The sequence below is a fragment of the Sabethes cyaneus genome, chromosome 3, assembly GCF_943734655.1.
Source record: "Sabethes cyaneus chromosome 3, idSabCyanKW18_F2, whole genome shotgun sequence".
Classification (NCBI taxonomy): domain Eukaryota; kingdom Metazoa; phylum Arthropoda; class Insecta; order Diptera; family Culicidae; genus Sabethes; species Sabethes cyaneus.
This window is the reverse complement of record NC_071355.1, coordinates 42,126,600-42,135,916: the sequence shown is the minus strand read 5'-3', so window position 1 is coordinate 42,135,916 and position 9,317 is coordinate 42,126,600. Positions and strand designations below refer to the sequence as shown.

Genomic DNA, 9,317 nt, shown 5'->3' with positions numbered 1-9,317 from the left:
TGAAAGTACCTTCATTTTTGATGTCGGGGACGTAAAGGTTAACATTGGTATAGCAATAAATATTTTCATTTCAATCATACATTTCAGTTTGAAACAAAATGAAATTTTTGTTTGTGCGTAAAACAACCATAAATATGGTTGAAACTACATTTTTATTCTCCGTGTAGGCTTTAATGTGTTATAACTATTTTCATAAAAATGTAAGTAATTTGCTAAATTTTATTCAATAAACATCAAAACCACTGTATTTCCACTAGCACGTAACCAGGCTGAAAAAACTAGCAGCAATCGCTTACGCGTCTCTGCTCTTGATGATGGTTTGGAAAACACACAATTATAATCACGTTTACTTATTCTAGAAACTAAACAGCTGTGAATATGCTATCACAGAACAATTCTACTTCTTTTTATCACGGAAGAACACAAAAATTCCCCTCTGATATGAAAATATAAATCAATTTTCATTCACTAGCCATTAGCAGCATTTTGTTTTTAATTCCAGCATATAGTGAGTTACACTACTACCAATATATGTGCTGACATATCTGGTACTTGAGTGACAACTGGCGCTAGTGAAGCGACCCTCATTTCCTTCTGTAATATTACATGCACGCATTTTCATCTGGCTGAACCTGGATGAATCAACCCCGGTCGGTTCAGAACATAAATTTAACATTTAATTCGATTACCCGCGCCGGTCGGTGACTCGATCGAGCGACGGCGCCGGTAGGGCAAAATACTTAAATGAAAAAAATCGTCGCGTTTGCACCACATTCTGGGTGAACGAACGCGCAAGTTTCTTAACCTGCGGCAAAGAACAGTTTCCAAAACAAATGCGCCGTTGCATTTTGCCGATTAAGGTAAACAACGAAACGCGGAACTGTTCGAGTTGACAAAACAAAGTCCCCGCGCGAGGGGCCAAAATGTATGCGCGAGAGGGAAGCTCGACGGACAGTGTGAGGTCTGCCGCTAGGCAGAATAGGACGGAACTACCTCAAGAAGGAGGAGTTTCCTTAGGGCAAAGAACCTTTTCTAGCAAGTAAGAAACGACTTTGTAAAAGAAGTTGAATAAATTAGGTGATTCGGTTTTGACACGCCAACCCGTCTGGTCGGTAGTGAAATTAATTACGTTGTTTTATTCCAGAATAGAGGTTTTCCGTCAAAAAATTTTTTTGCATTAAATGTTCGGTTTTGACTCTTAGAAATGATACCCATATAAAACTTTCTTTGATAAAGCCTCTAACTACTGTGAAAATGAAAAAATAAAATACGTATATTTCAAGCCGTCATTTCTCGGATGTATTACATGCCTTTTTATACCAGTGTCCTTTATTTTCACCACTTCGAAACCATTTGTGCCACTCTTTACTCTTGTGGCAAGCAACACACGAAACGAAAAAGAAGGTAATCATTAGCTTTTCAATCGTTTTGTTCTTTTCACTCAACCGCTGATACACATATGTCAAAATCTGTTGTGCAATGCTGCCAGAAAAACTAAAAATTTTGATAAACAGTGCTGCCGAAACCAATTTTTTAAAACTCAACATTCGTGATTTGGTGAAAAGAAATTCAACATTCTTGCAATTTGCATTGTTTTAAAAATCGTAGTAAATTCTAGAGTCAACGAAGAAACTATATTTTTGCACCATTGTCACTCGTATTGGGAGTACTTTCGGGAAAAAATAAGAAAAGGAGGGGTATGATCTGACGGAAAACCTCTATTCCGCTCCCCAAGTAACAATGGTAACTGAATTGCAAGAGCAATGGCTGTTTACGGATTGGTTTAAGGCGATCAAAGCTGCATAAAGTAAGCACTTAAATGGTGTTTAAATAAGCGGTGTTTAAGCTACTTTAAGTTTTTTAAACCAGTTCTCTTCCAAAAGCTGATAAACAAGCATGCGTTTTCATACAGAGTCGTATTATAACCGAACACTACAGCTGTACACACTTAATTTTGATTTTTGCTCTCGGTAAAATTTCATGCCGAATTCAACGGTAAAAATTATTTTTAACGATATCTCGTTAAAAAATAACATTTTACATTATCTCGGCAATTTGGTTTCACGTACTTCAGTAATTATTTTCGAAATGCCGATAATCGTTAAAAAAATGTGACGAATATTTCGGTTTTCTTCATTTTACCGGAATCAGCAATAATAAATACCATTTCTCGGTGAAACCCGTGAAACCGCAACTTGCTTTGCCATAAATCGGTAAATGCACGGGAGCTTTTTTTGTTGCAGTTTTTTGGCGGCAAGCGGCAACACGACAGCGAGAAATGTCAAACATTTTTTCGTTCGTCACTTCGTCAGCCAGCACAGCCAGCGTATTTCAATATTTTTGTTTCGCATTTCGCTAGCGATTTCGTTTTCGTTGTGTGAAAGTGCTTTTAATGATAAACCTGTATTACATTTTAAATCGTTACAACTGTTTCAAAAATGAAGACGATGTAAGTAAAAAAAATTGTTTTATAGAAAAGTTATTTCAAATTTGGTTATTTGTTGATAGGCGGCAAAAAAACAACTATCAAGGTGTTCCCAAGGGCAGCGCCTCTATCAACTCGTGGAAATTCTGGCAACAAACTGCCAAACAATACTCAATACAGTTCACGTCTACTGTCGAGCTTGTCCATTACCGTGCGAATCCGATCTTTGCTGTCTGCGGGTGGCCGCTCACAATATGGATGTCTTAACACCGCCCGAAATTGTAATCAACTATAAGATTTCAAACCCAAAGGAAACCTAATACCTATTCCGGCACGCATTCGAATCGGGTGCACCGCAGCACAAACTGTGCTCGACGGTGGCTCAACCGTTGATTGAAGCGCTGATCCGTATGAAGAATGCCCAAGTAACAATTTCAGGCTGATCAAACGCTTTTATAGCTGATTTTATTCAACCTGTGGCTGATCTATGGTTTAGGTTTAGAAATGAAAACCTTTTTTCAGCTCTTCTAAATCTGGTGATTTTATCAAGCTTCCGGCTAATTAATAGCTGCTTTCGAAGCTGCAATGAAGCTTAATAGAAACTTTTTTGCACTTTTAAATAGCCAATCTGCGCAATGCTGTCAACTCTATTTTTAGAACGAGAAATAGTTTTGCAATCTACCTATCCAGTCGCTTAATCAACGCTTCATCAACCTTTATGCAGCCAAAAAAAATCTATTTTTAAATTTAAAAAAAATGGAACGCGTCATTTTTACCTTCGCCGTCAACGCGATATTTTTAGTTTCGAATAACTTTAATTCGTACAAGTAAACTAGCTAATTAAAAATGCATGTCTTTTTTCCGGGAATAGAGGTTTTCCGTCAGATCATACCCCTCCTTTTCTTATTTTTTCCCGAAAGTACTCCCAATACGAGTGACAATGGTGCAAAAATATAGTTTCTTCGTTGACTCTAGAATTTACTACGATTTTTAAAACAATGCAAATTGCAAGAATGTTGAATTTCTTTTCACCAAATCACGAATGTTGAGTTTTAAAAAATTGGTTTCGGCAGCACTGTTTATCAAAATTTTTAGTTTTTCTGGCAGCATTGCACAACAGATTTTGACATATGTGTATCAGCGGTTGAGTGAAAAGAACAAAACGATTGAAAAGCTAATGATTACCTTCTTTTTCGTTTCGTGTGTTGCTTGCCACAAGAGTAAAGAGTGGCACAAATGGTTTCGAAGTGGTGAAAATAAAGGACACTGGTATAAAAAGGCATGTAATACATCCGAGAAATGACGGCTTGAAATATACGTATTTTATTTTTTCATTTTCACAGTAGTTAGAGGCTTTATCAAAGAAAGTTTTATATGGGTATCATTTCTAAGAGTCAAAACCGAACATTTAATGCAAAAAAATTTTTTGACGGAAAACCTCTATTGCGAAATTCTATGATCTGACAGAATGTGTGCTGTGAGCCGAAAGAAAACTTGGTAGAAGTTTGTAAAGCCACTTTAACACCCTTAAGCAGACTTAAAGTAGTTTGAAAGCTGTGAGCCTAATGAAAGCTTCCACTCTACATTTTAACACCTTTAAGCAGCCGTAAAACGGTTTGATGTTTATGGCTGTTTAGAAGCAGATTGTTTAGCAGAAAAATCCGTTAAGCTTTTTTATCAGTTTTTGGGAGAGAACTGGTTTGAAAAACTTAAAGTAGCTTAAACATCGCTTATTTAAACACCATTTGAGTGCTTACTTTATGCAGCTTTGGTTGCCTTAAACCAACCCGTAAACAGCCATTGCTCTTGCAATTCAGCTACCGTTGTTACTTGGGTGGGCTGTTCTTTACCTATGGAGTAACAGGCAATGGGAAAACGTATACCATGACCAGGGATGTTCAGTACCGCGGCATAATGCCGCGCTGTTTGGATACCCTATTAGAGGTTTTCCGTCAAAAAATTTTTTTGCATTAAATGTTCGGTTTTGACTCTTAGAAATGATACCCATATAAAACTTTCTTTGATAAAGCCTCTAACTACTGTGAAAATGAAAAAATAAAATACGTATATTTCAAGCCGTCATTTCTCGGATGTATTACATGCCTTTTTATACCAGTGTCCTTTATTTTCACCACTTCGAAACCATTTGTGCCACTCTTTACTCTTGTGGCAAGCAACACACGAAACGAAAAAGAAGGTAATCATTAGCTTTTCAATCGTTTTGTTCTTTTCACTCAACCGCTGATACACATATGTCAAAATCTGTTGTGCAATGCTGCCAGAAAAACTAAAAATTTTGATAAACAGTGCTGCCGAAACCAATTTTTTAAAACTCAACATTCGTGATTTGGTGAAAAGAAATTCAACATTCTTGCAATTTGCATTGTTTTAAAAATCGTAGTAAATTCTAGAGTCAACGAAGAAACTATATTTTTGCACCATTGTCACTCGTATTGGGAGTACTTTCGGGAAAAAATAAGAAAAGGAGGGGTATGATCTGACGGAAAACCTCTATTTCGTACCATCTTGGATTATCGGGCGAAGAAGTTCGTTTTCAAACCGGACCGGCTGAACGTGTTCGACATCCTGCCGGAAACGGATGCCATGCACTCCGGGTGAATCGAATGAAGCGAAAGGACACCGATCCGAAGCTGGCGTCGAAGGCATCGGCCGAACCGTCCGAGGTTAGCGGCTGAGCGATAATATTTACTCCGTTATTATTACATGCGTTGAGGTTTATAACAGTTGCGTGTACCATCTGCTCGAGGAAACGACATTTCAGAAGTGAGGCTTTGGAATCAATTTGGTAGGAGTTTTATGATATTTTGTTCTTTTTTTAGGACGATGCAAAGTAAAATGGTTCGAGAGGATGACAGCCACAACATGTTTGTGCACGATGTTACGGAGCTTGACCGTTCAGGACCGGGCGAGCATCACCATCAATCAGCTGTCGCTGGTAGATTTAGCGGGCAGTGAGCGTACTAACAAGACCGGTCAACGGCTGCGCGAGGCTAGGAATTTCAATAACAGCCAGATGACGCTGAGGACTCCCTTAGAAATACTGCGTGAAAATAGATCGGAAGCTCTAAGAAGATTCCCTATCGTGATTCGAAAATCACACACCTGTTCAAGAATTATTTTGATAGCGAAGGCCAGGTACGGATGGTCGTTTGCATCAATCCGAGTGCCGTAGATTACGATGAAGCCGCGCAGGTGAAGGTTCGCGTCGGTTTGACGCCGAGACGACGCAAGGCGAACCCGCTCTATAAAAAGAACTTACGGAACTGGAAAAGCGCTGTCAAGATACCGCAGGTAAAGTAGATATTAACTTGGAATTAGTTTACAGTCTGGGTTCGAACTTCCCAGACGTGAGGATGGATGAGCCGGAATTGCAGCAACTTATCAAGGCCAAATGCGCCTTTTTTAAGCGAAAATTACTGTGCGATGAATTTGATGCGCGGCAGGACCAGTTCCGAATGAATCAGCTTAAAATGAAGCGGGAAAATGGGGAAGTAAAGGAGGAAAATAGTTTCCTCAAGGCTGCCTTGAACCACAAACAAAAAAAGCTGGAAAAGCGGATCTTCCATTACGAGGGTGTGGTCAGCGAATATAATAAGCGTAACTGTGCTTCAGAGCTGGCAGTTAGGATTGGGCAAAATTCTCGAAAGTATCGATAATTGAATATCAATATCAAATCCGCCGCTTTATCGATACCGTCGATATATCATTCGCGAAGCATCGATATTAGATTTATCGATACTATTTAAGGCGGCATTCTGGGATTAGGAAATGCTGCACAAAAACAGGGATTCATAAAAATTAATCAATAATAAAACATGTTGAACAAAGAGAGTGCCCCCAAAACACGCACGTAACACATCACTCGCTCCATGGCAGCTCTATTTCGGACACGTCGCTTTGTACGGAAAACCGCACCACCTGCCAGAGCTGTTCGCATCCGACTGAATTGTATGTTGCCTCAGAATCCACAAAAATATGATGGGTTGTACTTTCGACACATCTGGATGACCTGCCGAAGAGTAAAAATTTAATCCGTAGTAGCACGGGCCTCCATAAAGCCCACATGGTACTACCCTACGAACTTTCCTGCCACTGGGGACAGACGACGCAACAAAATCTGATGATGGCTTTGACCAGCGTTATGCTACGGTAATTACAGCAATCTATTCGATCGCCTTTTCCGTAGATAGGACAAACTACACCCTCAATCCACTCGTCCGGCAGCCCTCTCCCAAACCCCTGAAACCATCCAGTGATGTGTCGTTGCTGGCGGTTCTTGGCTATTCCTGCAGAGTTCCGCTGGGGGTTGCTTCTTTCCAGTTCTAGTTCTTCTCGATCTCTGTCCGACCTCTGCCACTTTCACTACTATTATGGCGCGTAAAAAGCTGGAAAGTCTTTGTTAATGCCGCCAACGCCCAATACTACTCTCTGTGCTCTCTGGTCAGTTCTAAATTGCTGAAAATCGCGTATCGTACACTGAAACAAGGATCATGGTAATTGTTACCATATTAGAGGGTAAAATTAAGAGGACACACCAGTGAATTTTTGCAGAAAAGAATTCTGTTTAGCTTAAGCAGTGTTCTGGTCAAAATTACTATGTGTTACCTTCGGCGTTACCCCGAACACAAAAAATAACAGAATCGTAGTCAAAATTACTAGACATTACCAGGAAATGTGGTAAAATTATCTGAGAACATGTTACTTGTACAAGAATCATGGTAAATTTCAATACTTTTTCATGGTACTTACAAAAAGCAAGCGTTTTCTGCAAAATGGTGCGAAATACCATGATTCTTGTTTCAGTGTATGCACTTACCGTTCAATAAGCGTGTAGTATCCATGCGGGCATCTATACTTTTTTAATCTGTCCCCTATGAAACTACTCCAAAAACTGAATGCTAAACGTTGGTGTGTCAATTGTCTCCTTCGAATTTTCAGCTCTCGAGTGTGCGTGAGCATTATTTGCCAATCATCAGATTCTCTCCTTTCTTTTCATCCGTTGCATGCTAGAAGCGATGTCTCAATTTTTTACATATCGTATTTTATTCTGTCCCTGCAGGGAACAACTGAAAGTTTTATTTCGCGTTTACACTGAAGTAATTAATTTCGATTTTTTTGGTTCATTTATTTTATTCCTCATCGTATCTCCTACAATCTCCCTCTCCACTATTCTTTCCAAATTAAAGTTTCATATAATAGGAGACTTATTTAACGTTAATTATTCGCTAGATATTTCCGACAGTTCAAATGAATTATGATTGCAGACAATGTGTAATCATATCTCTATTTCTAAAAGGATTTCAAATATTTCTATTCATCGCATTACGCGGTGCGTACGTCAATCTTCCATCAGTCAGATTTCAGATTTCAGCCAACTGAATCTTCTATCTAAACGCTTGAGCCTATATTGGGTATGGACATCTCAGCTATACACATAACCATTTACGAAGTGATATCGAACCGCAAAATCGTGATCATTACCAACATAATCTTACCATCAGCATGATCTTTGTCTTCATCACCATGATCATTACCTTATTCATGATCATTAGCATCATCGTGATCACGCATTAGCATCCACATGGACATCACCATTAAAATCATGATCGTAACCGTCATCATGATCATTAGCATCACCCTTATCATTGCCAAATTGAAGATTAGAATCATCATGAACGTTACTATCATGATCATTACCCTCATGATGATCATTGCCTTTATCATAATTAGTACCATATCATTACCAACATCATTATGATCGTTACCATCACAATTATCATTATCATCTTCATGATCATAAACGTCATGATAATCACCATCATCATTATCATTAGCATCAACATAATCGTTATCATCAATCGTGATCATTACCATCATCATGATTATTTATATCATGCTCTTTACCATTAAGATCACGATCATTTCCATCATCATGATGATCATTGCTATCATGATCATTACCATCATGATCATTGCCATTATGATCATTACCATCATCATTATCATTAGCATCAACACAATCGTTATCATCAAAATCGTGATCATTACCATCATCATGTTCATTTGTATCATCATTATCGTTACCATAAGATCATGAACATTACCATCATGATCATTGCTTTGCTATCATGATCATTGTTATCATCATGATTATTGCTATCATGATCATTACCATCATGATGATCATTGTCATCGCCATGATCATTGCCATATTCATAATTATTAGCATCATCGTGATCGCTATCAGTTTCATGATCATTGTCGATATTATGATCACTACCATCATGATCATTTCCAATACTATAATTAGTACCATCATAATCAATACCAACATGCTCATTATCATGATCGTTACCATCATCATGATCGTTACCATCATCATGATCACTATCAGCATGATGATCACAACCACCAACATCATTAACATCAACATGATCATTACTATCAAGATCATGATCATATCCAACAGCATCATGATCGTAACCATCATCATGATCATCGCCGTTATCATCATGATCATCCCTATTATCACCATAATTAGTACTATCAATCACAAACAGTACCAACGTGATCATTGCATCATTACCATCATCGTGATCATTGCTATCATTATTACCATCATTATCGTATTAACATCAATACAATCGTTACCATCAAGATCATGATCATTATCATCATCATGATCATTGCCATTATCATCATGATCATTTCCAATATCATAATTAGTACCAACATAATCAATTCCAACATGAGTATTATGATCGTTAGCGTCATTATCGCAACCAGCATGATGATCATTACCATCAACATCATTAACATCAACATTACCATTACCATCACCATCAAGATCATGATCATATCCAACAAGATC

At 38.2% G+C, this 9,317-nt stretch overlaps 1 pseudogene; it reads left to right on the top strand.

The window, feature by feature from the left end:
- Positions 1–2,392: 2,392 nt before the first annotated feature.
- LOC128739505 (kinesin-like protein KIF23) lies at positions 2,393–8,543 on the top strand (annotated as a pseudogene).
- Positions 8,544–9,317: the final 774 nt, after the last annotated feature.